The sequence below is a fragment of the Danio rerio genome, chromosome 22 (assembly GCF_052040795.2).
Source record: "Danio rerio strain M-AB ecotype USA chromosome 22, GRCz13ab, whole genome shotgun sequence".
In the NCBI taxonomy this organism is placed as follows: Eukaryota; Metazoa; Chordata; class Actinopteri; order Cypriniformes; family Danionidae; genus Danio; species Danio rerio.
The window spans coordinates 36,422,125-36,448,899 of NC_141042.1; the positions used below are offsets into that span (position 1 = coordinate 36,422,125).

Below are 26,775 nucleotides of genomic sequence, written 5' to 3' on the forward strand. Positions count from 1 at the left end.
ACCAATTGGCATTTCTGTTTGGAGTTTGCATGTTGTGTGTGTGTGTGTGCGTGTGTGTGTGTGTGTGTGCGTGTGTGTGTGTGTGTGTGTGTGTGTGTGTGTGTGTGTGTGTGTGTGTGTGTGAATGAGTGTGAATGAGTGTGTATGGATGTATCCATACACACTGGGCTGTGGCTGGAAGGGCATCCACTGCGCAAAACATATGCAGGAATAGTTGGCGGTTCATTCCGCTATGGCAAACCCTGATAAATAAGGCACTAATCAGAAGACAATTAATGAATGAATGAATAAAATCGATTGTCACAGAATTGTCTAAGTCTGATGCTATCTAAAACAAAAACCACCTTGGAAAAGCTTAAACAAACACTGCAGCACCCTAAAACACATCCCCCAGATTAAAAACCAACATCTACCGTATTAAATCACCTAAACGCATCATCTATGACAACCTCATTAACACCAGCAACAGACAAATCCACAATCTGCCACCTTGTGACAACATGCAATTTGAATAGATAAGAATTCAATTGGCGCACCGGCTCCTGCCGCGATCATATGCTAAACCTGGCAATCTATCTTGAGTCTTCATTTGTTCATTCCTGCAGTGTTTTATTGTTTTCTTGTCCAAAGGAAAACACAGATGTGGAATAGGCAGTAAAAAAGCTTTTAGCTTTGTGCTGCCATTGGTTCTACCTTCAACTAAGTTGCAAATTAAAAGGGGGTTTGGGAAAGTGGGTGTGACCTTTAAATAGTGGAAAACACTTTGCACTGATCTGTATTTAAGTAATAATAATAATAATAATAATAATAATAATAATACTAATAATAATAATAATAATAATAATAATAATAAATGGCAGGTAGTGCTGTCGCCTCACAGCAAGAAGGTCGCTGGTTCGAGCCTAAGTGGGGTCAGTTGGCATTTCTTTGTGGAGTTTGCATGTTCTCTTCCCGTTTCCTCCGGGTACAGTTTAATTTAATTATTCATTCATTTATTCATTTTCTTTTTGGCTAGTCCCTTTATTAATCCGGGGTCACCACAGCAGAATGAACCGCCAACTTATCCAGCACGTTTTTATGCAACGGATGCCCTTCCAGCCACAACTGGGAATCTGGGAAACATCCACACACACTCATTCACACACACACACACACACACACACACACACACACACACACACAAACACACACTACGGACAAGTTCACCTGTACCGCATGTCTTTGGATTGTGGGGAAAACTGGAGCATCCGGAGCGAACGCAGGGAGAACATGCAAACTTCAAACAGAAACGCCAACTGACCCAGCTGAGGCTCGAACCAGCGACCCAGCAACCTTCTTGCTGTGAGGCGACAGCACTACCTACTGCGCCACTGCGTCGCCTAATTAAATTATGTTCCAGAAAATTATATATATATATATAGCATCTGACAAAGGACAGCTTCCTGAAACTCTCTCCGTTTACTGCTGGATTCAGCTAAACCTCCTCAGAGAAGGAGCAGCTCCAACCATAATAGCAGAAGCCGTGGATTGTAAGCCACGACCTGTGAGTATTTTATTTGTTAAAAATGATTGATTACATGCACAGTGTCTAGCATTAGCGGTGTGTTGTAGAGAGGACGTAAACCAGGGGAAATGCTGTTTGGCACCACTAACAATTTTGCTACTAATTCATATTTATCAGCCAAACCGCTGCAAACGCACACACTCTTCAGCAGTGCTGCAGTGTCTTTCTATGCAAACGCTTTACCTACGTTTTACGTCAAATAACAAACTCTCAAAAGATATGAGAACGCTTCTTATTAATTGCACATGCTTATTCTGATTATATGTGAAAGACTCTTGTCATTCAGCCCTTCCAGCCACAACCTAGTCCTGTGAAACTGCCTTAAATCCAGATTTTTTTTGTTTTGTTTTTTAAACCTATAAATGAATTTAAAAATTATTTCCACTTGTTACACCTAAAAGAACGAAGCTATTTTCAGCTTAAATTTTATTGAGTTAAAAATCAAATAACTAAAGCTAATCCAATGTTAAAATGGTTCGCTTTTACAGTGTACAACTCACACACTACTCTCAACCCAAGGCTAAATCCTTTTCATAGTGACATCCCTGTCTTAATTCATCGTTTTTGAAACAGATCCTCATTTTTTTTCTAACTTTCAGAGAATGCCACCTATGGAGGAAGCAAAACTGCCTACGCGTGCCACATGAGAGGCTTCCCGAATGCTACAGGAGCATCAAACAGGAAGGGACTTATTATATAAAGTGACATACATATAGTGACAGGGGAAGTCGACTCTAAGTGTGCTGTGATGTAGTTTACCGTCACGCTGGATGAAGAGGACACATTTGGCAGCACTGAGAAGCGCAATCGCTGGAGACGTACAGTAGGCGGAAAATTTGCGCATATACTCTTGGATCACCTTGCGCACAAAGGGACAAAGCTTTTTGTCATCTAAAGAGCCTTTTCTTTTCCTTAAGAAGCACTTTTTTTCGCTAGGTAATTCAGCTTGAAATGGGTAACGGCAGCTCGACAAAAACACAAAGAGCTTTATTGAACTGTGTTTTCAAAGAGCGCTTCATTTCCACTATCCACTGCAGTGACAACGACAACAAGAGGAACGTCCCTTTGGCTCAATGAAGGAAAAATAAAGCCTGTCGCCACGTCAAATGGGTTTTAATTGTTTTAGCAGGATTTCTGAAACTGCATGATGATGTCATTTGACAGGAATGTCACAAGGTATTTATGCAAGCCTAGATTGTAACTTAGGCCCAATTCCAATTCTGTTTTTGTACCCCTACTGCTTCTCCTTTCTCTTCACCCTTGAAACCAAGGGTTTCAAATTTTACCTGTAAGAATTTGGACAGCACTACAGCACCTGCACACATCATGTCATCGCAATCTCCTGCTTCATATGAGGTCGACGATCATGACTGCTGTAGTTATTCCAGTTGCATTATATGTGCGTATCTATCTTTTGGAAATCACTGAAGGTAATGATATGATGTTATCATGACCATATAATGTAGCAAAATACTCATAACTGTACTGTGTGAACGTGGCCCTATTCAGAGATGAACAAAGTAGGGCCTAGGGCCAAAGTTGGCCCATTGTAACCTTTGCTTTGGCCCACCAATCCATCTGAGAAGAGAAGTAAGTATGATGGAGGGGGTTGGGGCAAATACCTTTAAAAGGATCATAATTTTTAATTTGACATAATTTAATTTATGTTGTTTGTTTGTTTTATTGCTGAGTTACCAAAAAAGCTAATTCCAATTAAATGTTGTAAATGAATGTGATTTATTTTAATTGATAATAATGTCACTTAACGGACAGAGGATTATGCAGAAGACTAACCCTGGAAAACTAAAGTAATGTGTTATACATGAGATTCTTTTTTTCTTTTTAATTTAATATGTTAATTATAAAATATATATAAAAAAAAATGCTGTATTAGTTAACCTAAAGAGATTCTTTCTAGTTGTTTTTAAAATATTATTAAATAAATGAGAAAATTACCCATGGTAACTACCACATGTCCTTGGAGGGAAACCGGAGCACCTGGAGGAAACCCACGTGTACATGGGGAGAACATGCAAACTCCACACAGAAATGCCAACTGACACGGCCGAGGCTCTAACCAGTGACCTTCTTGTTGTGAGGCAACAGCACTACCAACTACACCACCGCGTCACCTACTTACGCTGTTTTTAATAGTTTAATTTTTTGTAGTTTTTGCTATATATTTATTATACTTCGACATCTCATTGTGGGTCTATAGATACAGCATCTTGCAATTCACACTTTTCTTTATAATTAAATTAAAAATGTATATCTGATATATATATTAGAATGTTCTAATAATGTGCATAACGTGCATCTTCATTTTAACAAAGAGATTTAAACAAACTAAATTAGTTATGTGACCTCAAATCTTTGTTTAGACAAATCGGTTGTTGGCTTTTTAATAATTTGACTTTATTTTACTAATACCAATAGCTATCTACTTGGAATAATGTCCAGCAATGACTGAGAACTGTATTGCACATTAAAAGAAGTCCTGTCTTAACCGAGACCCATGGAGCCGCACAACGCAACCCACTTCTGTCAGAGTGAATGGGCAGATCTACAATAGCTTCACTTCATGATGTGTTATGTCATATTTAAGTCGCTCAGAGTGTAAAACGATGCTTAACTGGCAGAACTAATCTTAAAAAGAACTACTGTATACATTACAAATTAGCTTGCTGTACAATCCAGAACAAAAAAAAAAAGAAAGTATTGTTGATATAGTACTAGCACCTTAAAAATGCCCCTTCTGTTTGACATGCATATACAGTATACATCTGATCCTACGCTTTGATGCGCATCCACATGTATGCAAATGTGCAACCCCAGCGTAAATGTAGAGACAGCATGAAACATCGCTGTAAAATCAGAGCACCTGCGTTCACTGACCTAAATCCACATGGGAAGACCACAGATGGCATAAATAAAACAGCCCCCTGCATTAAACATGGGTCAACACTCGTGTACGCGCTGTATCCAAAACACAGCACACTTGCTTTTTTCACTCAAATTGCATATTCATTTACAGAAAAAAACAAACCTGCTTTGTTGTTTCAAATGAAACCCAGTTGGCATTGATTCAATGTCTTCACATGTAATATTCATTCTACTGAAGTTATTTCATGCTTTCAATATAGTAAGAAGTTTAACAGAGGCCAGCTACTAAGTGCTGTGCGGGTAAACCTCAATCCTCTTACCTCAAAAGGTGCTCTCGCGACAGACGCTAATGGCCATGATCTTTAGCCTCCTTGGTAGAGCAACCACACCCAAGCAGAAGGTTGCTGGTTCAATATCAGCTCGAAGCAGGTTGGGTGGCGTATAGGACCGGAGGGGTTACATTGGTGCCATGACCTGGAGGACATCGAGGTTTAAGGCTGTGAGTGTAATGGAGGCCAGCTACTAAGTGCTGTGCAGGTAGACCTCACTCCTCTGACCTCTAAAGGTGCTCTAGCGACAGATGCTAGTGGCCATGATCTTTAAGCCTGGTTTATACTTCTGCGTCAAGTCGCCGGCGTAACTCACTGCGCAGGCAACGCGCACAGCTGTGCATTTATACTTCTGCGCGCTGTCTCTGTTGGTCTGCATTAACACTTCCAAAACGCTAGTTGGCAGTGAGGTGTAAATGTTCCCCTGTGTCGAGTTTCTTCGCTTCTGTTTTGCTTTTCCTGAACACTTCCGGGATGTACAAGTGGCTTAAACTCGCTCATTTTAAGGCAGGAACCGACGGACGTGCAACAACTTAAACTGTGAGGTAAACACAAAACAAAACTTTCCATCAAGAGCTCCTTCACGGGACTCCACACTTGTAACAATCGCTCCATTGTGCTCGCGTCTAGCTCGCGCCATTCGCGCGGCTCTCGGTCCCGCCCAGACTCGTCAGCGCTACCAAGCCGACCAATCACAGAGCTTGCGCTACGCGTTGTTGCGACGTGTAGTTACATTTTTTGAGAGGTGCACGTCAGTGACGCCGATGGCCACGGCGAAGGGCTATGCGTCAGCGCCATAGCATACGCCGGTGTTTGACGCAGAAGTATAAATCAGCCTTTAGCCTCCTTTGTAGAGCAACCGACTCCCATGCGGAAGGTCGCCGGTTTGATACCAGCAAAAGTGAAGTAGTAGTCATAGTGTAATTTTGTTACAATTAGTCAGTCTCTAAGTTTGGGAAATTCATTAAACAACAAATCTGATACATTGGTATTATTTTTTTATAATTTTGATGTAGTTTTAGGGAGTCACAGTAGCATAATCGCCTCACAGCAAGAAGGTCGCTAGTTCAAGTCCTGGTTGGGCCAGTTGGCATTTCTATGTGGAGTTCCACATGTTCTCCTCGTTTTGGCGTGGGTTTCCTCCGGGTGCTCCGGTTTCCTCCACAATCCAAACACATGCACTATAGGGGAATTGAATAAGCTGAGTTGGCCGTTGAGTACGAGTGTTTCCACTGTTGGGTTTTGGCTGGAAGGGCAAACTAACATTACAAAGTGTGAAACACTTTTACAGAGCTCAAGACAAATTAAAATTTTAAAAACAATTTTACCAATCATAGCAACGTAGTAGAGCAGTGGGTAGCACGTTTGCCTCACAGCAAGAAGGTCGCTGGTTTGATCCTCGGCTCAGTTGGCTTTTCTGTGAGGAGTTTGCATGTTCCCCCTGTGTTCGCGTGGGTTCCCTCCGGGTACTCCGGTTTCCCCCACAGTGCAAAGACATGTGGTACAGGTGAATTGGGTAGGCTAAATTGTGTGTGTGTGGATGTTTCCCAAAGATGATTTGCGGCTGGAAGGGCATTCGATGCGTAAAAACTTGCTGGATAAGTTGGTGGTTCATTCTACTGTGGCGACCCCAGGTTAATAAAGGGACTAAGCCGACAAGAAAATGAATGAATGAATTTACCAATCATAAGACACAATTACATAAGAAAAAATAATTACCAAGGATAAAACAAATTTACATTTTAGAAAAAGTTAACAAGACGCAAAACAATTTTACCAGTGATGAAACACATTTACAACAACAGATTATATACGGAAAGGGAATGTACCAGGGAAAAGTGATGCAGGGAAAAGTGTTGCTGCCATTGGTGGTGAGCACGGTAAATGTGTAAATGGTTTTAAATCCTACAATTATGATCATGTTTGTTGTATTTTCAATGTTATATATATCACACAAAGACCGTCATTTATAATTACAATCCTGTTTTTTGTATACTTTGTGTACACACTCACTCCTCTTCGTATGCACCAGACACCTTCTTATCTGGTGATGACAGGTGGCAAGATGGTGCCAGGCTGTTTGGCTTGCCGTCTGCCTCTCTGTTATCCATATATTTTACCGTTGTTTTTACTGTTTTTATTGCTTTTATCGCCAATCATCAGTTGTACCATTTTTACTTATGATCGTTATACTCTTTTCGCCATAAAAGAGGTAGTTATGGCTACTACTTCGTACACTGTGAGTTTTAACGAGACATGTTCTATGAATAATTCCAACAACAACTCTGACGCTGTCCCCAACTACATCCCAGAGTTTTTGTGTCGGTGGCTGCTCTGCCTCAAACATCGCAAGCGGAGGAGGAAACAGGGTACTCTAGGAGGCTTCTCTCGAAAGTTAAATACATCTTTACGGGATGGCCGCTGGAGGGACCGCTTCGATGCTTCAATTCATGATGGTTCGCTCGCCCGATGCTCAATGGATTCTGCTCACTGCCGAGCACCGCCGAGGATGGCTTTGCTAAATGCACGCTCCTTGGTGAATATTAAAGAATAAATCATTTCGGAAATATTTAAAAAATCAAAAAAATTCAAAGGAGGGCTAATAATTCTGACTTCAACCGTATATATAAATTATATATATATATATATATATATATATATATATATATATATATATATATATATATATATATATATATATATATATATATTATTTTTTTTAGCTTTTTTGAGCTAGATGCTAATGGTCCAATCTAATTCAATGATGCTGGAGATTGACTGAACGAACTCAAAAATGGTAAAACTCACTTTCAATTTAATAGAACTTCTATGTTAAGCTGCTTTGACACAATCTACATTGTAAAAGCGCTTTAGAAATAAACATTCATTGAAATCGAATTTAATTGTATATGTGCAAAAAAGTTCACAACTGCAGATGACAGTCTGTTCTCCTCCCTGTAATTGTTGTTTTAAAATCTCATCTGCAAACATAATTGGATTGTCTGTGTTTTCCGTAGTTTTATACAGTGTTTTTGCTTCCAGCTTTTAGTCACTTGTCGCACGTGGTCAGCACCCAGACGTCTGCAGGTCTGTTTTCGACAGTTCATTCAGCCGCGACAACAAACAAAGCTGAACACCTGCAGGTCTGGCCACATCTCTGACCTTTCTCGACCTCTGACATCTCTATACACCTGCTCTACACGTGAGCTTTCTGTGATTCATTGTCCAGCTGGACTACATGCTGACCAAAAGCACCAGCATGTACAGTTGAAGTCAGATTTATTATCCTCCTTGTATATATATATATATATATTTTTTTTTTTTTTTGCAATTTTAGCAAAACACACTTCTAATCACAATAGTTTTAATAACTCATTTCTAATAACATATTTCTTTTATCTTTGCTATGATAACACAACATAATATTTGACTAGATATTCTTCAAGATACTAGTATTCAGCTTAAAGTTACATTTGAGGGCTTAACTGGGTTAATTAGGGTAAAGTTAGGGTAATAAGGCAAGTCATTGTATAACTGGTTAGTTCTGGAGACAATCCAAAACAAATATAGCTCAAAAGCGCTAATAATATTGATCTTAAAATGTTTTTTAAAAAAAATAAAAACTTATTTTATTGTAGCCGAAATAAAACAAATAAGACTTTCGTCAGAAGAAATAATATTATCAGATATACTGTAAAAATTTCTGACGTCAACTGTATAACGTGTATTTTTTCCAGTTTACTAAGCAGAAACTACCCAAAAAGACACAATTAACGTTCGAGGTTACAGAAGTAACCCTTCGTTCCCCGAGGAGGGGAACGGAAGTGCCATGAATGGGAGGATTCGGATCAGAAGCCGCTTATCTGGAGAGTATTGAACGGGCCAATGAATGAAATTAATTGGCAGCGTAAGCTTGCGCAGGTGTGCGACATCTGCAATTATCTCAGCATATAAGCACACCTGAAGCCAGCAGACGCCATCCTTTTAAGCTGAAGAGACTTTCAAACAGCTAAGGGACAGTCATTATGGCGACGGAATATGGCACTTCCGTTCCCCTCCTCGGGGAACGAAGGGTTACTTCTGTAACCTCGAACGTTCCCCTTCGGTTGGGGAACTTCAGTGCCATGAATGGGAGAATATGGAAAGCGCCATAATGACTGCACCTTACCAACACCCCCGATGAGGAGATAGTCAAGCAAGCGTGACGCACCCACATCATGGGGGGCGTGGTCCTCCAACGTGTCCCTGGCCCTAATTTATCCTACTTCAACAGAAGTTTTACGGATTTAGATATATTTTTTGGGAAGTCGTGAGCATCTAGATAATTCTAGGAAATACGACAGTACGTTGGGAAGCGTGCAATCCCGATAGGGAGGACGCTGCGGAGGCCATCCGTTACCCAAGGGGGGATAGATGGCAGAATTTACCTATGGACTAGCCCTAAAAAGGGGGAGTACGCATAGCAAAAGAGTGGTTAGCGGAGAGGGAAGACACGGGTCCACCCAGGGGGGGGACTTAACCGTGGCGGAATAAGCATATGGGATCGCCTAGTGGGGATCACGCATAGCAGGCACCTATACCCAAAACGCGGGCTGACCAGCGGGCAGACCTACAACGTAGTGGGCCAGCAAGTGACTCCTCCGCTGAGTCAGTGCTGGGGGCCACGGAGGAATCTGCAGGGCTCACCTGACGGGGAACTTTACTGACAGATAAAAAAGGCGCACGTACCTCCGTGTTAGGGAGAATGGCGCCGCAAGCGTGTTTCAACACCCTACCGAGTTGTCTCCTCAATCACCAAAGGGTTACCTAATACCCTTGAGGAAACCGGCTCCACTCGCAGATTGTAAAACCTTGCAAATGTGTTAGCTCTACAGATGTCTGTTAGAGAGGCGCCGCGTGCACGCGCCCAAGAGGATGCAACGCTCCGAGTGGAGTGTGCACGAACTCCCGGGGGACACGGCTGACCTCGACTCGAATAAGCGAGTGAAATGGCATCCACAATCCAGTGGGATAATCTTTGTTTTGATACGGCACTTCCCTGCTGCCGACCGCCATAACAGACAAAGAGCTGCTCAGATGATCTAAAATTCTGAGTACGGTCCACATAAATGCGCAGAGCGCGAACTGGACAAATTAAAGAAAGGGCTGGGTCTGCCTCCTCCGGGGGCAGCGCTTGCAGGTTCACTACCTGATCTCTAAAGGGGGTGGTAGGAACCTTGGGCACATAACCGGGGCGGGGTCTCAGGATGACGTGAGAGTAATCCGTCCCGAATTCCAGGCACGAGTCACTGACCGAAAATGCCTCCAGGTCCCCGACCCTCTTGATGGAGGCCAACGCAACCAGCAGAGCTGTCTTCAGGGACAGAAATCTTAGAGATACTGATTCGAGTGGCTCAAAGGGATCGGATCGCAGACTCGTGAGAACGAGGGCGAGATCCCAAGAGGGCATGAGAGGGGGGCGAGATGGATTAATTCGCCTAGCACCCCTAAGGAACTGGATGACCAGGTTATGCTTTCCCACGGTGCCGCCAGCTACCGCGCTATGATAAGCGGAGATGGCGGCCACGTAAACCTTGAGAGTGGAGGGCGACAGCCTGCTGTCCAACTTCTCTTGAAGGAAAGAGAGCACAACACTAATCTGGCAATTTCGGGGGTCTTCTCTGCGAGAGACGCACCATTCAGTGAATAGACTCCACTTCAGGGCGTAGGCGCGCCTCGTGGAGGGGGCTCTAGCCTGAGTGATGGTATTAACCACCGCAGTCGGTAGGTTACCTAAGTCTTCCTCGCGTCTAGGGACCACACGTGGAGGTTCCAAAGATCGGGGCGAGGGTGCCAGATGGTGCCCTGTCCCTGAGAGAGTAGGTCCTCTCTCAAAGGGATCCGCCAGGGGAGGGCCGTCGCGAGGAGTGAGAGCTCTGATATCCAGGTTCGGTTGGGCCAAAGGGGCGCAACTAGCAGAACCTGTTCCTCGTCCTCCCTGACCTTGCACAGAAACTGCGCGAGCAGGCTCACTGGGGGAAACGCATACTTGCGCATGCCCCGAGGCCAGCTGTGGGCCAGTGCATCCGTGCCGAGAGAGCCCTCGGTCAGGGAAAAAAACAACTGGCAGTGAGCGTTCTCGGGGGAAGCAAACAGATCGATCTGGGCCTCCCCGAATCGCGCCCATATCAGCTGAACAGACTCGGGGTGGAGTCTCCATTCTCCAGGGCGTAACAGCTGTCGTGAGAGCGCATCGGCTGCACGATTGAGCGTGCCTGGGACGTGAATGGCGCGCAGCGATTTCAGCCGCGGGTGACTCCAGAGGAGCAGACGGCGGGCGAGCTGAGACATGCGGCGAGAGCGCATACCCCCCATGCGGTTGATATACGCCGCCGCCGCCATACTGTCCGTCCTGACCAGCACGTGTTGCCGCTCCAGCACCGGTAAAAAGCGGTGGAGAGCGAGGAACACTGCCAACAGCTCTAGGCGATTGATATGCCAATGCAGCTGGGCACCCTTCCAGAGGCCCGCAGCCGCATGCCCGCGACACACGGCCCCCCAACCCGTGTTGGAAGCGTCTGTTGAAACAACAACATGGCTGGACGCCTGTCCTAGAGGCACACCGGCCTGTAGGAACGAGGGGTCGTTCCAAGGGCTGAGGGCGCGGCGACACAGCGCAGTAACCGAGACCCGGTGTGTGCCCGCGTGCCATGCGCGTCTGGGGACCCGATCGTGAAGCCAGTGCTGAAGTGGTCTCATATGGAGCAACCCGAGCGGCGTGACGGCGGCTGCGGATGCCATATGCCCCAGGAGCCTCTGAAAGAACTTCAGTGGGACCACTAGTTTGCTGTCGAGCTCCCTCAGACAGTTCAGCAACAGGCGAGCGCGTTCCTCGGAGAGGTGCGCTACCATGGTGATCGAGTCCAGCTCCATCCCGAGAAAAGAAATCCTCTGCACGGGGGCGAGTTTGCTCTTTTCTCGGTTGACCTGAAGCCCCAGTAGGCGGAGATGCCGAAGCACCTTGTCCCTGTGCATAATCAATTGCTCCCGCGAGTGGGCTAAAATCAGCCAGTCGTCGAGATAATTGAGTATGCGAATGCCCGCGAGCCGAAGGGGCGCTAGGGCACCCTCCGCGAGTTTGGTGAAGACCCGCGGAGACAGAGAGAGCCCGAAGGGGAGGACCTTGTACTGCCACGCTCGACCCTCGAACGCAAACCGCAGAAATTGGCGGTGGCGTGGAAGAATGGAGACATGGAAATACGCGTCCTTCAGGTCTATGGCTGCAAACCAATCCCGAGGACGAACGCATTGGAGAATGCGCCTCTGCGTGAGCATTCTGAACGGCAGCTTGTGCAGACAGCGGTTCAAAACGCGCAGATCTAGGATTGGCCGTGACCCACCGCTCTTTTTGGGTACGATGAAGTATGGGCTGTAAAACCCACTCTCCATCTCGGCTGGAGGAACCGGCTCGATTGCACCCTTCGCCAGGAGGGCAGCAATCTCCTCTCGCAAGACAGGGGCGGACAGGGGGTTGACCCTGGAGAAATACACGCCCGTAAACTTGGGGGGCCGTTTCGCGAACTGAATCGCGTAACCGAGTCTGATTGTGCGTATGAGCCACCGCGAGGGGCTGGCCCGCGCTAACCAGGCAGGCAGAGCCCTCGCTAATGGAGTCATCGCTACAATCGCTGACGTACCAGCGGTGGGGCAGCGCGGAGTGGGTGTGCTGATCCGGGAAGCACGAGGGTCCCGCGGAAGAGCTGGAGGAGAGCGATTCGCTCTGGCTCCGCACCCTGACTCCGGAGAGGGGGCTGGAGGGCTGAGGAAAGGGAGACCGTCCCCCCAGCGCTCGTGAGCCACTGGCGAAGCACGTAGAGTCTGCGAGCCGGAAGGCAGCGCGTCCCGGACTGGCAGAACTCGTGCAGTCACATCCGGGGAAGGGAAAAAGTGCTCTTTTACTGATGTTTTGATGGCACTGAAAAGTACCGTTGTTATCGGGGCCCCGCCCTCCAGCGGGGAAAGAGCAAGTTTCCTCTTCTCCGGATGGCCTGTCTCAGGGACGCTTCGCGGTCCGTTTACCGGACTTAACGGCGCCCTGGGCAGGAGGGGCTGCCTGCTTTCGAGGTGAACGCCGCGCCCGCTTGGCCGGAGGCGCAGGCGGGGGCGGGGCAGCACTCGTTGGCGGGCGCCCTCGGCGAGGAACAGCGGAGGTGGATGGCTCGGCGGGCGGAGCGGGCTTACGGCCACGCCGATAGATGACATTGCCCATCGCATCCGACTGCTCTTTCACCGCCTTGAATTCCTGGGTGAATTCACCGACGGTGTCGCCGAACAGGCCAGCCTGGGATATGGGCGAGTCAAGAAAGCGAACTTTGTCAACGTCGCGCATATCGGCCAGGTTTAGCCAGAGGTGGCGTTCCTGAACCACAAGTGTGGACATCGTCCTCCCCAGCGCACACGCGGCGGACTTAGTAGTCCGAAGAGCATAGTCGGTCGCGGTGCGCAGCTCATGTAATAAGCTTGGGTTGGACCCGCCCTCGTGCAGCTCGGCCAGCGCCTGCGCTTGGTAGCGCTGGTAGGTGGCCATCGCGTGCAAAGCAGAAGCAGCCTGGCCCGCAGCCTTATAAGCTCTGGCTCCGAGGGAGGCAGACAACCTACAGGCTTTGGACGGGAGGCGGGGCAAACCCCGCCACGTAGAGGCGCCGCGCGGACAAAGATTGACCGCGATAGCGCGCTCCACTGACGGGATCGCCTCATACCCCCTGGCAGCTCCGCCGTCAAGGGCGGTGAGGGCGGAGGCACTCGCAGCACGGGCAGAGAAAGGTGCCCTCCAGGACTGCGTGAGCCTACTGTGCACTTCCGGGAAGAAGGGGACGAGAGGCTTCGAAGGCTTCGCCTTCTGGTCCTCTACGTAGCACCCATCTAGTCGGTCCGGCCGCGGAGCTGGGGGATAAACCATCTCCAACCCCACGGCCGAAGCAGCCCGGGAAAGCACGGCTAACATGTCCGCTTCAGGATCCGATTTGACAGCGCTCACCTGCCCGGAGGGGGCGAGCGGGTCCGGATCTTCGTCGGACAGTGAAAGCCCACCCTCCGATGCCGCGGAGGACATCTGATCTCCGGTGTCAGCGAGTGTGAGAGCTACCATCTGGTTAGACGGATCACTCTCACCACCCGAAGCTTGGATGGAGCGCCGTGAGGAGCGAGAGGTCCGCGAGCCCGTGGGCGGCGGATTAGCTCCCGGTGAAACCCTCAGATCTGCCCGAGCGCCCGCTGCTTTTTTAGAGCAGGAGGCAACTGGGGTGGCTCGCTCTCTTGCGAAAGTTAGCCGCGATCTTAGCTGTGCAACGGTCATGGCATCGCAATGACGACATGAACCGCCCGCGAGCACCGCATTAACATGCTGGACCCCCAAACATGCAATGCAGTGATCGTGTCCATCATCCGGAGACAGGAAACCCCCGCATCCAGAAACGCACAGTCGGAGCGCCATCCTGAAAAGGACGTGCTGCACGACTGTGTTGCTCTTTTAGGAAAGTTGCAACTATACGCACCGCTCTGGAGGACCGGACCCAAAGAACCGCAGGCAAGGGAGTAACCCAGCTCGACCGTCTGCCACCGCGAAGACCCACTCTGGACCGGGAGACACACTCGTTCGCTCTGAAGTGCTGATCAGCAAGAGGAACCCTCATCGACTCACTCAGAAAGGATCTGAAGCGAAAAGGATGGCGTCTGCTGGCTTCAGGTGTGCTTATATGCTGAGATAATTGCAGATGTCGCACACCTGCGCAAGCTTACGCTGCCAATTAATTTCATTCATTGGCCCGTTCAATACTCTCCAGATAAGCGGCTTCTGATCCGAATCCTCCCATTCATGGCACTGAAGTTCCCCAACCGAAGGGGAACAGTGTATTCAGTCTCATGTATTCCGATGTGTTGTGTTGCTAATATATGCAAATGAGCACTTATTTAACTAAACAATGGCTAATCTGCATATTTAAACAACACTTCATCAAACTTGTAATACAAAAAGGAAATTCTTAATGTAATCAATCAGCTGGTGAAAACTATTAGTTATTTTAATTTTTAATTTTTCTTACTCTATCCCCTGAAGTGTCTTGCCTTAAACTGGTAACGAAGTGAAAATGGGTGTAGGTTAATCCTTGTGCATTTATAATTACGGATGTTCCAGTCGGAAAGCAAATGTAGGCTGGGATTATGCAAATGAGTGCATAAAAGACGCATAATGATATTTATTGCACCAGTCGCACCTGCTAGAGCTACGATTCCCGATTATGTTCACAATCAGTATGTCAGGAAGCAAATGCTAACCAGGCTTGCTTTTTTTTTTAGAACACATCCGTCGGAGGGGAAACAAGAGGCTGTGGCTGAACAAACGCATTATGATTGGCTATTTGATGACTGTTTTGGTTATGCTCGCTTAAATGTCATGTGGATTAGTGACTACGCATAGAATAAAGTGCTTCAGAGCGATTATAAAAATGGTTATGACGATTATGACAAGCCTCTTCATTCCCTCAGTGACAATTCAACAGTAATTAATTCTGCTTATATCTGAGGTAGACTGTTTTTAAAGTCAATGTTATTCTCCCTCCCTCCTCATCTTCGTCTACTTCATATTATTATTATTATTATTATTATTATTATTATTAGTAGTAGTAGTAGTAGTAGTAGTAGTAGTAGTATTTATATTAACAAATGAATTAAAATATTGTAAAAAAGATTAACTGGTAATAATAATACCAATACTACTGATGATGATGATGATGATAATGATAATGATAATGATGATGATAGTAATAATAATAATAATAATAATAATAATAATAATAATAATAATAATAAAGATAATAAATCCACCAAACAATCATTAATTTATTTATTTATTAAATAGTTTGTTTATTTAAAATCATAACAATATAAACAACAACAAGATTATTATTATCATTATTATTATTATTATTATTATTATTATTATTATTATTATCATTATTATTATTACTACTACTACTACTACTACTACTACTACTACTACTACTAATAATAATAATAATAATAATAATAAATAATAATAATAATAATAATAATAATAATAATAATAATAAATAATAGCAATATTAACATTTAAATAACATTTATTTATTTATTTATTTATTTATTTAATAGTGTGGTTGTTTATAATAATAACAATTTAACAACAACAAAAACACTATTTATTATTATTATTATTATTATTATTATTATTATTATATTAATAATAACCAATCAAACAAACATTTGATTATTTATTTATTTATTTATTTATTTATTTATTTATTTATTTATTTATTTATATATTTGTTTATTTATAATAATAATAATAATAATAATAATAATAATAATAATAATAATAATAATAATAATAATCAAACGCATGTATTTTTTTATATTTTGATTGTTTGTTTGTTAATAATAATAACAATATAAATAACAACATGAACAGCTTTATTAATAATACTAATAACAATTGTTTTTGTTTAGTTGTTTATATTGTTAATATTATAAATGTATTATTATTATTATTATTATTATTATTATTATTATTATTATTATTATTGTTATTATTATTATTATTATTACCACTATTAAATGTTAATTTTGATTAGTAATGTTAATTTATAACGACATAAAATACATCCTGTTTGTTTTATTAGCTGACTTTAAACATCAACAGTACCTATACCATTATTATTATTACAAATGGTAAATAATTAAAAATTAAAGAAATAATACAAAATAATACACTAATAAAGATTCCTCAAATGTTTGTCCCTATTTACTGACAGATTGAACAAACTGTGTTTTATGGAGAACCAGATCCATTAGAAAAGTTTGCAATGCTCCAGTTCATCCACTTCAGACACTTTGAAGTATAAGAACCAGACCTTTTTGTCTGAGCAAGAGCACTTTCACCGTAACAAAACAAAAGTGAACAGTAATTCATACACCTACAGAACCATAAAACAATCAGCAGCTGTAAAATAAATGAACGATTTCAGCCACTCCAGTCTCAAGAAGCACATTTCACACCTTTCAGAACACAGACACTATAAAACACTGCACTTTCAGAAGCTAAAAATTATGGCTGCTGCATTATGGCCAACAAATATAATTGTCATCATATTGGTCATTACAGAATTTATAAATATTGTCCACGATTGCTCATTGATTTTGGAAATAAGTTGCATTTATTGAACAAAATAGTGAATTAAGTTTCAGACAAATATTATAAAATATATTCAAAGGTTTAAATAGTATAAAACAAACACAAGCCATATAAACAATATAGTGCCATTCCACAATCTCTTAAAACAAGGATTAAATACAATACAAATATGTAAAAAAAAAAAAAAAAGCTATTATTTTTAAGTTTCCTACAATGTAATGTTAAAAGGTGCAAATTTTAAATTGTTTAAAAAATATTCACTAATTTACACTATGAAAAGTTTGAATGAATTTTTTTATTTTTTTATTTCTTTGTTTATAAATATTGTAGTTTATAAACATTATTTTCACTCTAAAGTTCAGCAAGTACCATAGCAGCTAGAAAGGAACAACATTTGTCCTTTTTATTATTGAATTACCTTTAACAAATATATTTATCGTTGAATTAAATTTCTTACTGTAAATAGCTTCAGAATATAGATATTATGGTCACACTTGATATTAAGGTTTCATTAGTCAATGTTAGTCAATGCATTTACTAACATGAACTAACCCTGAACAATACTTGTACAGCATTTGCTTATAATAATCCAACATTTACTAATGTGTCATTTAAATCCAATTAATATGCATACAAATTAATCAAATCTAAGAAATGTGTTGCTCATTGCTTGTTCATGTTAGTAAACATTAACTAGCAATATTCATTCATTCATTGTCTTGTCAGCTTAGTCCCTTTATTAATCCGGGGGCGCCACAGCGGAATGAACCGCCAACTTATCCAGCACGTTTTTACGCAGCGGATACCCTTGCAGCTGCAACCCATTTCTGGAAAACATCCACACACACACACTCATACGGACAATTTAGCCTACCCAATTCAGCTGTACTGGATGTCTTTGGACTGTGGGGGAAACCGGAGCACCCGGAGGAAACCCACGCGAACGCAGGGAGAACATGCAAACTCCACACAGAAACGCCAACTGAGCCGAAGCTCGAACCAGCGACCCAGCGATCTTCTTGCTGTGAAGCAACAGCACTACCTACTGCGCCACTGCGTCGCCTATAACTGGCATCATACACAACCTTATTGTAAAGTGTTACTGATATTATTTCATCCAAGTCAAAGTCTCTGCATGCGTGCCCAATTAAACATCCTCCTCCCTGTCAAACGCCTCAAAGACCAGTTGTTGCCTTCACACCTTAAAACACAGTCTACACATTGTTTATGTGTCTCCTACTGAGCGAATCAGACAGGAATACGCCTGGTCCCGGAAGAGCATTACTGAGCTGAAGTGTCTCATCAGTAAAATCCCACACAGACTCTATCAGCAACACGTCGACCGCTCTAATCTGAGCGCCGGGGTCCCGCGTTCACAGCTGATGATGAAAAAAAAAAAAAAAAAAACACCCCTAAGGCCTCCTCGAGCTAAAGACTGTCTGTCTGAAGCCCTCAGTAGTCTATGTGTGTGTGTTTGCCAGTGTTTCAATGGGCAGGTTGGGGAAGTAGGCCACTTCAAGAGGAAAAATTGAAAGGAGGAAACATACAAAGGAAGCAAGATCAACATGAAACCCAAGCTCCCCCAGCTCTGCTCGCTTCCCCATTGATGTTTTCTCTTTATTTGGGAGTGAAACACAGAAATGCTGCTAGGGAGTGCAGATGCCTGGGAACTGAGTCGCATCTTTTGACAAAGGTGCTGGTTTTTGATGTGTAGGCCACTGTACTTGCTAGAAACTTTATGATGTATACCTGTTCAACAATATCCAGTCAGCCAATCATATTACAGCAGATCAATGCATTTGGGCATGTGTAAACGTAGTCAAGAAGATCTGCTGAATAGTCAAACTGAGCATCAGAATAAAGAAGGACGATGATTTAAGTTACTTTTATGAAATGGCTTGTTTAAACTCTTGATTCTGATTGGCTGGAAGGTGGAAGATAAAATCGTTTAATGCACATGTTCTTCTAGTTTAAAATAAATGAGTGATGCAAAACATTTGTAGTAACCAAAGTAACTCAAAAGCAGTGCTGCCCTTGCAGGCTATTGAAGAACAGTCCCTCTCATCCAACTGAACTACAATCCCATCACGCACTGCACTCACACACCAGTTCCAGATCACCCCTTGATTACACACACAGCTGAAGCTTACCATAATTTATTAATAAGACTATGGCCCAATCCAAATTCTATTTTTGTACCTCTACCTTCAGAGGGGGCAGGATATTCGAGTGTCGTCGAGTGACAGAATGTTGTGGGACTGTTATACAGGAGCTATTATTAGGGATTATATATGTAGCGACCGAATGTAGCGATTTTTATTTTAGCATTTTTTTAACCATGATGGTAAAACACGAACACAGTTATGAATGTATTAAAATATATGCTTGTTTGTTGTAAAAATTCGTAATAATGACAAAAAATAGCTGTAGATGGTGTATTCTGGGAAATGTTCTTATCGCTAGGTAGAGTGTGGTCCTGAAATCTGAATCTCAGTTTGAAAGATTATCTAATCCTTCCCCTTAGCCCTACGCCCTAATGTCGCATCTGGTTTGAACACAGCATCATAGTACACATATTTAAAATTGTATTACACTAAAAAAATGACATTTGTTGTTTGTTCAAACTACATATTTAAAATAAGCTGAGAAAACACAATTATAGGTTTTTTTATGAGGAAGTTTTGTTTTATTTAACCACATTTTAAAATATAAAAAAAATAAAAACACTACTTCCACATTTAGGCCACATCCACACTAATAGATTTTTGTTTAAAAACTCATACTTTTCTCTTCATTTTGGCCTTCTGTCCACACTGAGATGGCATTTTTAGGGAACAAAAACATTTTGAAAACGCTGTCCAAAGTGGATACATTTAAAAAATGCAGTTTTTGTGTTGCCAAACAAAATGCACATGGAGGTTTTTTTTAGACAAAAATGTATCCAGATTAGTGTAAACATAGACTTATCTGTGCGTAAAATATGTAAATATAACTTAGTGACATATAGCTATAATATAAAATACAAATGACCCAAAAATTAAATAAATAGCAATTAATAATAAAAAGCAATTAATTTTTATTTAAATAGCAAATAAAAAAGTAAGTCTATAAATGTTATTATTTTCGTGATGAATGATTCAAGTCTGTGTGAAAATGAAGTTTCTGAGACTCATTTTATTATGTTGATGTACTTCTAACTGAAATGGAATATTGAGTATGGTGTGAGGCTTTCTTTTTATGCATAATTCCCCTTAGCTTAATCGTTTTATGCTTGATCCACTTAAATTTGTAAAAACTAATAAGTTAACTTAATTCCTTTATGTTGACCCAATCAAATCGATTGGAACAACTTTTTACAATGTATTGGATACAAATGAATAATTCAATTCACAGAATTCTGTAATCCTCAATGCAGCCTGCTGGAGAACACTCCTTGTCATTCAGCTGAACTAAATTCCCCATCATAAACGGCACTCACACACCAGTTCCCGATAACCTCTTGAATACACACACACAGCTGATGCTTATATTTACTGATTACTAGCACTATGGCCCAATCCCAATTCTATTTTTGTACCCCTACCCCTTCCCCTTGGCCCTTGAAACAGAGTGTGAAGGGGAAGGGCTTCAAAATTTACCCCAAAGAAATGGGACGGCATTACAACATCTGCACACGTCATCGCGACCTCTTGCTTTATGGGGGATCAGATGATGGCGACTGCTGTAGTTGTTCCATTTGCATTATTTTAGGTATTTATCTTCAGGAAATTACTGAAGGCATACATCATGTTGTATTAACGATATAATGTGGCAATACGATCGTAACTATACTGTGAATTTACACAGTGGCCATATTCATCATTGTAAACTCACAAACACAAAATTTACAATATAGCAGACACTGTAAAAAAACTCATTCCCAGCCACTAGACTTTTTCTGAAAGGGTATTCCAGTGTCATTGAGTGTCAGAATGTTGTGGGACTGCTATGCAGGAGTTATTATTATGGATGTTAGATAGCAAAATTTAACAGTTTTTATTATTATGTTTGTATTGCCATCTTCCTTGACGTCTTAGCTTGTTTCTACAATTAAAAAAGTTACATTCATGAGGTGCGCAATAACTTTAATTTCCTGACTTTAACTTATATAGGCAGGTGATGTTAACAGGTGGAGTTATTCGTCATTTGTCAATCATTGTCTAGTCCTTCATTGGCTGCACCCATCCATACATACACTTTTTTCAACGAATTCTCTGCACAACATTAAAAGCATAATACTTTTGGGGTTCTGTATTCAGTTTTAGCATCTTTCTGCTGACAGAAAGTTTCTGCAGAGCTGAAGTTACTTTTTTACCAGCGTTTATCTACTTCAGCAAAAGATGGTTTATTAGTATGCAAAACATATCAGGCTCGAGAAAAAACTTGAGTTAATATATGACCGTTATTTGACCAATACAAATAATTGCTTTGTAAACTATCCAAAAAAAAAAAAAAAAAAAAAAAAAAATATATATATATATATATATATATATATATATATATATATAGCTTAAAATGGCTAATAAGATTGACCTCAAAATGTTTTTAAAAAAAATAAAAAAACTGCTTATATTCTAGCCGAAATAAAACAAATAAGACTTTCTCTAGAAGAAAAAATATTATCAGACATACTGTGCACATTTCCTTGCTCTGCTAAACATCGTTCAGGATTTATTTAAAAAGAAAATGAAACTCAATGGGGGACTAACCATTCTGACTTCAACTGTATTGATCCAATACATTTATTTGTAGAAAATAAAGAAGAAGACATTAAACAGCTGATAGCAGCTTTCCTCACGCAGACAAATTTGCGTACAGTCGGGCTGTAAAGGCTTCTGCTTTAGTGAGGAAAGTTAATGGAGGCAACGTGCGGCTAATGAATTTGGGTCACACTCCAGCGGAGACTCTCTCTAAGGTCCTCTCTCTGCTTTTCAGAGTCAAAACACTGACTTCTGTTTTCAAAACCTGAAAATAAATGGGAACATGCACATACTGTGTGCCCGTGAAATGTTTTTTAGGCCATCACATCCATCTATTCAGTTACAGTGAGTAAACGGTTTAAACACCATACTGTTTCAGACTGCTCTGAAATTTTAGTAACTGTCCTACTCAACAGGGGTGCATGAATTTACTTGATTACTGTTTTAAGGTATTATTTTCCTGGATTTGTGCTTCACTCATTCACAGTTTACTCTGACTAATTGTACTATAACTTGAGCACATTTGCAACACAGGCTCATTGTGGATACGTGCCCCTGTCTACATTTCTGGAGAGCGTGAATTATGTAGCCAGAGGTACAGTAAGGGAGGCTGTAATATGGCCATTACCGCCGCACCATGTACCCCCGCCACTCTAAAGAAGTAAGAATGTGTTTTTTAGGTATGACCGCAGTTTGCAACTTCACAGGTGGCACAAAGAGACAGAAATAGCCTATAAATACTTGTAAATAAAGATAAGCAATCAAACAAAGCATTATAATTCCTTCATTAATCATTAAAAAGACAACTAGGCTACATTATTTAAAGGAAAAAAAGAATAAAAAATAACCTGCTTCAGCACCAAAAATGAGTTGCTGTGAGATTGTGTTGGTTTGGTAAATAAAATAATAATCTAGCCTAAATAAAATTAAAGTGACATATTCACAGTTTCAGAGAAGCCTATATTAACTGAAAGAAGGATATTTCTGGTCACAGTTTGACACAGATGAGTTGACAAACCAGCGCTGCGTCATAAACTCAACAGATAGGCTATTTATGATTTAGTGTAGGCTACAACCAACAAACCAACCTTTGCCATTTGGAAAATAACAGTTATTATTAGTTCTTATATAATTTACATTTTTAAATAGCCTATGTAGCCTAATCTATGAATCAAACTAGTCTTTCTTGATTTTTGCATAATGCTAACTTCGCACCAAACTGAGGCTTTTATTTCACAGCTTATAAAACATGCAAATTAATGCAATATTAAATGTAAACAACAAAACTTTTATATGCTATTTAGTAGTAGTTTTGGGCTGATAGACGATGCCATCGTCCATTACCAATGGCCGACAAAGTTAACGATGCTAAGCCGGCATCGCGATCCATCGCCCCGGCCAAGATATTTATTGATTCATAACTTATTATTTGCATGTTATCTTAAAAATAATGGCGGTCTTTTCATGAGCTGTGTTTAATGTTACATATAGCTGACGCAGTATAAAAGAAGGATTGTACAGTACATCTCGCGCTTAAAATGTGTAGATTCAGTGGCAAACGTTACCTGCAAACCCCGTCCCACAGACTTTACAGTGAATGGTTTTAGTCATGTTCATAGCGGACTTGAAGCCACTGGAAGTCTTTTCACCCACTTATGGAAAAGTGTAAATGATGTATTAACATTCAGCACATGATCACCAATAAGCTGTGCCAATATTAGTAACTGTGGATGTTTTCTAAAACGAAATCTGTCAGTGTTATTTTCATTCTCTCATCTTCAGCGCTTCACATTTTCGCGGTTGTAGCTCCTGTCATCTGAAGGCAGAAGGCATTGACTGAGTGATTGACAGCTGATATTAACCAATCATTTCACATTCAGTTCTGGAGCAGTGAGCCAATAAGAAGAGCACAAAGGCGGGGCAAGCGTTGCAGGCTTTTTTACTTCAGCAAGTTCACATAACAACTGTTTTAATCTGTTCCCGAGTGCTGCGTTTGGCATTTTTAGGTGCAAAGATGCATTCTGCATAAATGTCTCCTAAATCCGTGTACGCTGTGATTATTTTGCAGTGAAAACAATGAAAATGTATGCACTACAGTAAACTTCAACCGAAATCTCGTCTCCTCTACGAGCTGTGGAAAAAGCCATCAGAACGACACAGATCACTGTGCCTATTCATGCCAGAGTCCTGCAGAAAAAAGTGTTTGACAGGTGGTCATTTGTTTGTAACTTTATTTATTTATGGTTTGGTTATGGGCACAATTAATTAATTTGCTATGAATTAATTGATATTTAACAACCACCCCCACCCTCCATCTACGACGACGATGGCCATCTCGATATTTCACATTAAATATCGTAAGATGCCAAATTGGTCAATATCGCCCAACCCTATGTAGTAGTCTATACTTTACAAAAAGTACACATGCAGTTCTGTCATATTGTAAAAAGGCAAAGCTGAAAATCTATGGTTACAGTGCCACCCACTGCCAAAAGCATGACATCTGTCATGTGACATCTAGTGACATCTGTACGTCTGGAAAGCAGACAGAGTTGACGGCGATGATGGGGTTCAAGTCCGGCAAAGAATGGCACTAGGTAAAACAGAAGCAAAAAAGTATAAAATAATAATTTAAACAACAGGCTAAAAAAACATGGCGAAATCAGGCGGCAGTGACAGGTTTACTTTTTCTAGAATACTTTTGAAAACACTATTGGTTGGGTTTAGGGAAGGGGGTGGGTAGGTCAGTTGGTCAGAGTCAGTCAGTCGACAGTAAACAGGCCTGGAGTGCATTTTTGAAAACCATTTTTAGCCAACTAAGGTCGCAAGTTCTGTCGTTACAAACATAGTTTGTTGATTTGGTGTCTCCCAAATCTGTCGTTACAATGAACACAACTTCTGGAGCTCTGGAGCTGTAGTTAGAAACATAGTTCTATTCCCAGTTTTCCCCCCTATGCCCTATTCATTTTAAGCATAGCAAGTTTAAAGTCATCTCTACGCTTTCAAAGGATTTTTACAGTTTAGTTTTTACGATCTTCATTCATTTTCTTGTCGGCTTAGTCCCTTTATTAATCAGGGGTCGCCACAGCGGAATGAATTGCCAACTTATCCAGCATATGTTTTACACAGTCGATGCCCTTCCAGCCGCAACCCATCACTGACAAAACATCCACACACACTCATTCACACACATACACTATGGACAATTTAGCCTACCCAATTCACCTATAGTGCATGTCTTTTGACTCTGGGGGAAACTCATGCCAACACGGCCAGAATATGCAAACTCCACCATGCTGCCCCAGTTTAGCGATCTTCATATGGACAATTTCGTTCCCTTCTCAGTGCACTTTGAAAACATTGATGTCATTTTGAACACAGCCGTGGCTCATGATGAAATCTGTAGGTGACCTATTATTTAAAAGTGGAATTCATGTCACGTCTCCAAAGCTTGTGAAAACAAAATATATAGCATATGTTAATATTTTTAATTTATAGTAGGTTATTTTGTTAAGTATCTCTACTGTATATGACATGGTCCTATTAGAAGATTTCTGCAGTGGTTTGCATGTGTCAAACGATAAAAGTAGAAAAAAATACAGTTTCCTACCTATTAATAATAATAATAATAATAATAATAATAATAGGGCGAGGCAGTGGCGCAGTAGGTAGTGCTGTCGCCTCACAGCAAGAAGGTCGCTGGTTCGAACCTCGGCTCAGTTTGCATGTTCTCCCTGCCTTCGCGTGGGTTTCCTCCGGGTGCTCCGGTTTCCCCCACAGTCCAAAGACATGCGGTACAGGTGAATTGGTTAGGCTAAATTATCCGTAGAGTATGAGTATGAGTATGAGTGTGTGTGTGTGTGTGTGTGGATGTTTCCCAGTGATGGGTTGCGGCTGGAAGGGCATCCGCTGCGTAAAAACTTGCTGGAAAAGTTGGCTGTTCATTCCGCTGTGGCGACCCTGGATTAATAAAGGGACTAAGTCGACAAGAAAATGAATGAATGAATAATAATAATAATAATAATAATACTACTACTACTAATAATAATAATAATACTTTATAACTACTAATGAACAGTTATTATACAAATAATAGGTAGGTAATAAGCCAGTAGTTAATAGCATAAATTGTGACCTAAACCTGATATTTTTTGCTATACTTACAAATTCCTATTGAGTCAGATTTGCTTTTCCTATTGACATATTTATTGCTTGTTTTAATACACTTTTAGTAAATTCAAGAATCATTTTTTGTGCAGTGTACACTATTGCCAAGGTCATATCAACTAGCACGAAAAAAGCTCTCTGCTACAGCACCGTCAAAGAGTTTTGAAGCTCCAAGGCAAAGCGTTAAGAAGCAACTCTGCAACATAAACAGTTCACAAAGGTGATAGCGGCAAGCTTTTAGAGGTTTTTAGTCAGGGAAAGTGTGAGAGTGCCATTATAGCGCGCTCAACGGAAAGTGACAGACAACGGAGCCCTGAGGGACGCCCCATTAAACTCAGCGGCTTAGCTCCAGCGCTTCCTGAAGACGCCGGCTCGCAAACAAGACAGATTGTTTACATAGAAGACGTTCTTCATGCAAGGCTGGGGTAACAATGCAGTTTACGGATTCTGGGAAAAGATTTTAAAAGCCAGTCTGTGTTGCAGACAGCTTTTCAGGAGAATTCTGTCTCTCTTTTTTTTTATTTCTAGATGCAAGAAAAAATTGAAGCACAGTTTTATCTCTGCCATAAGTTTCAATAGTGCTCTGTGCAGGGAGGTATGGTGTTGGAAATTACATTTGTAGCATCTTAGGGATTAAAATGGCTCAGTTGAACTAAAAACAAATACGATTTGTATGCATTTGTCAAAATGGCGGAATATTGGAGGCCTGAAAATATACATACAAGGTGACACTGACATACATGGGCTCATTTAAAACAATGCTACCTATATTTTATGATTTTATACTCACATATTACTATTAATTAAAATGTTTTTTAGGATAAAATTAATATTAAGACTTTATTAGGCTGAAGAATATAACATGCAAATAGATACATAACAACACAT

General features: G+C 41.6%; 1 protein-coding gene and 1 long non-coding RNA gene across 4 annotated transcripts in view; both read right to left on the reverse strand.

The window, feature by feature from the left end:
• The window catches only part of grm7 (glutamate metabotropic receptor 7), a 367,182-nt gene that overhangs the window by 25,182 nt on the left and 315,225 nt on the right, over positions 1-26,775 (reverse strand).
• Positions 1,788-24,788, reverse strand: LOC147831658 (uncharacterized). Its single transcript, XR_015522308.1, has 3 exons — positions 24,406-24,788; positions 22,153-22,213; positions 1,788-3,529 (listed from the first exon to the last, which is right to left on the reverse strand). It is a non-coding gene; the product is annotated as an uncharacterized LOC147831658 (long non-coding RNA).